Source organism: Orycteropus afer, unplaced genomic scaffold, assembly GCF_000298275.1.
Source record: "Orycteropus afer afer isolate SDZICR_OR568_19922 unplaced genomic scaffold, OryAfe1.0 scaffold00005, whole genome shotgun sequence".
NCBI lineage: Eukaryota > Metazoa > Chordata > Mammalia > Tubulidentata > Orycteropodidae > Orycteropus > Orycteropus afer.
In genome coordinates, this window is record NW_006921592.1 from 16642918 (window position 1) to 16646154 (window position 3237).

Genomic DNA, 3237 nt, shown 5'->3' on the forward strand with positions numbered 1-3237 from the left:
TATTTGTGCTTGTCCTCTTTTTTATTGTGATGTGGAGGTTTAACATTTTTCTTTGAGGTTACCCTGTGATATATAATTTCTTCTCAAGTTTAGAACAGTCCATTCTTTCTTGCAACTCTTTTTACTTCCTCACCATTTAGAAGTTCTGTGACTATTTTCCCTCTTTTTTTTTGTAGTTGTCCTCTCTTGCCAATTAATGCCTCTGATTCCCTGTTTACAATCTTGTAAGCTTATTTCACTTTGAATATGTCCATAGCTGTGGTTTTGGGTTATGTCATCTTGTGTATTAATGGTTGGTTTTTGTTTGGTAGTAAAGATACTCCTTTCAGTATCTCTTGTAAGGTTGGTCTGATTTTTAACAAGTTCCTTTAGTTTCTGCTTATCTGGAAATCTCCTAATTTCATCATCATATTTGAGGGACAGTTTTGCTGGGTATGTAATTCTTGGTTGAAAGTTTTTCTCTTTCAGGGTTTTATATATACCACCCCATGACTTCTCACTTGTATGGTTCCTGCTGAGAAATCAGAACTTATTCTTACTGGTTGTCCTTTGTAAGTAACTTTTTGCTTTTCCTGTGCTGCTTTCAGGTTTCTTTCTTTGTCTTTTGTTTTGATGAATTTGATGATGATATGTCTTGGTGATTTTATTTTGGGATTTATTCTGTTTGGGGTTCATTGGACTTCCTAAATGGATATATTCTCATATTTCATCATATCAGGGAAGTCCTCCTCCAACAAATCTTGGACAATTATCTCAGTGGTTTTATTATTCTCCTCCTGTTCTGGAATTCCAGTGATACGTAGGTTATTTCTTTGTGTGGTGTCCCATGTGAAATTTAGGTATTCTTCATTTTGTTTTGATCTTTTTTCTGATTGATCCCTTTCGAAAGAAGTATTCAGGTATTTGTCTTCAATCTCATAAATTCTGTCTTCCACTGCATCAGTTCTACACCTTTCTTCTTCCAATGTGGTATCTATTTCTGACAATTTAGTATTAATCTTCTGAATTTCTATCTGTAGATTTCGAATCATTTCTAGTTTTTCATTTATCTTGTCATTTTGTTCCTATATTTTCTTCCAAAATTCTTCTAGGGTTTTGTCTGTGTTTTCTTTGGTCTTTCTCTCAGTCCTTTGAAGATACCTAAATATAATTCTTTTGAATTCCTCATCAGAGAGTTCTAATGCTGCTTCTTCCTCAGGGATGTGTTCTGGGTCTGTATCCTGCTTCCTTGTTTCTACCACTTTAGCTTGCTTCTTTGGGCTGTGATGGTCTCTTGTCTCCAAGGCATTGTGGCATTGTTGTATTTAGATGTTTGTTAACTGTTTGTGAAGAGCAACCAAGGGTGATTCAGGCTCTTTTTGGTGGTTGTTTATCGTTAGCCCATTGGTGGAGAAGGAAGTGGTGGCTCTCATTCAGTAAGTGAAGCTGCAGGAGGTATGGGTGTAGTTGTGTCATATGGGAACTGTTGCTATCGTCCACTCAAATTGACCAAAATAACAATTGAATAACCATCTTCCCAGTTGTCCAGGTCTGAAATATCCTTGGGGTTCCTGGCAAGGGGAGCCTGTTCTTAAGTCCCTGGAACTTGGGAGCATGCTGTCACTTTAAATATCCAAAATGGTCTAATTGCTTGTAAACATTCAATATGGCTGCACCCTCCTGACAGGCAAAACTCCACAGCTCAGCCCATCTTCCTCTTCACTGCTCCACCTTTTATTCACCAGCCACTAGAGCAGTCTTCCATACAGTTCCTGGCTAGTATGGCCAATTTTTAGGTTAGTTCTTAGGTCCTAGCACCACTCCACAATATCCAAGCTGTCTATGTCATGAGGATAGCTGCCAGACTGCAGCTCTGTATATCTCCTTTTGGTGTTTTCATGCAAATGCTTCTGGTAGTTGGAGTTTAGTCCACTTCTATATCCTTCCCTTCAAGGCTCAGGGGTCCAGGGTTATCTTCTGTATCTGTGTTAATTGGTTCCCCCTTTCTTTGTTGAAGAGGGTCTGTGCAGTCTTTCTGCCTATTCTGCCATCTTACCAGAACTCTCTCCTGTCTCTCTTTTTTTTTAATTAAAGGAAAACTCTTTTATACTACTTATCATCCATGCTACCCTCCTCATCTCACTGATTCTATGTGCCTAGTGTCCTCATCCAAGAAATTTGAAAAATCTCTATCTTAAAGTGTTGTGAGAATTGGAGATAAGCAATAATGTGTGTAAAGTACATAGCACAGTGTTGCTGTATTGTCATTGTTATTCTTATTGCAGTGGTATTTGAAAAAAAAAGAACAACTTGAAAAGGGACAGGGAAGTGGTGTTGTATAGAAGAGGGGAGTATTCACTTTCTAAGTTGGTTATTTCAAAAGCCTTCCCAGAGTGTTTGTGCTTATGCTGTGACCTCAATAGATGATCAGCTGGGACAGTGCTGTGACACAGTAATCATTAACATTTATGCAGCCCTTTACAGTATACAAAGCACATTCACATTCATTACTATTTTTGATGTTGGGTGGAGTTAATTCAGATTATAGAGTTTTTTGAGAATCAGGTGAGTGGAATTAGTATAATAGTAGGGATGATGTATTTTAGCATTGGAGAAGGTTGAGATTTTGTACGTAGTCTAGTCCGTAAGTGTTTGATACCATTACTAGTAGAGATAAGCCCACAGCGGCTTCACATGCAGCGAAGACTAGAAGAATAATAGGTAATATTGTTATTAGTGTGAAGTGTATGTTGAGGGCCATGATAGTTCCTAGAATGAATAGGGATAGTATTATCCCTTCCAAGCATAAGAGGGAGGATATGAGGTGAGATCGGTAGACTAATATTCCTATTAAGGATAGAGTAAATGCAAGAATAATGTTTATATAGATGGAGGACATGTTGATAATTATGAGGTTAATCATAGTTTAGTGAGTCGAAATCACTTGTTTTAGGTTAAACTAATTATCAATTCGATTCATTCTAGGCCTTTTTGTATTCATTCATATGCTAGGCTAAGGGCTAGGAGGGAAATTAGGAGAAGTGCCATAAATAGTATTAGTTTTAGATTGTTGGTTTGTGTTGCTCAAGGGAGAGGAAGTAGTAGGGCGATTTCTAGGTCGAAGAGTAAAAATGTAATAGCGATGAGGAAAAATTTTATTGAGAATGGTAATTGGGCAGATCCTATTGGGTCGAATCCGCACTCATAGGGGCTAGTTTTTTCTATATAGGTGTTAAGTTGTGGAAGTCAGAATGCAAT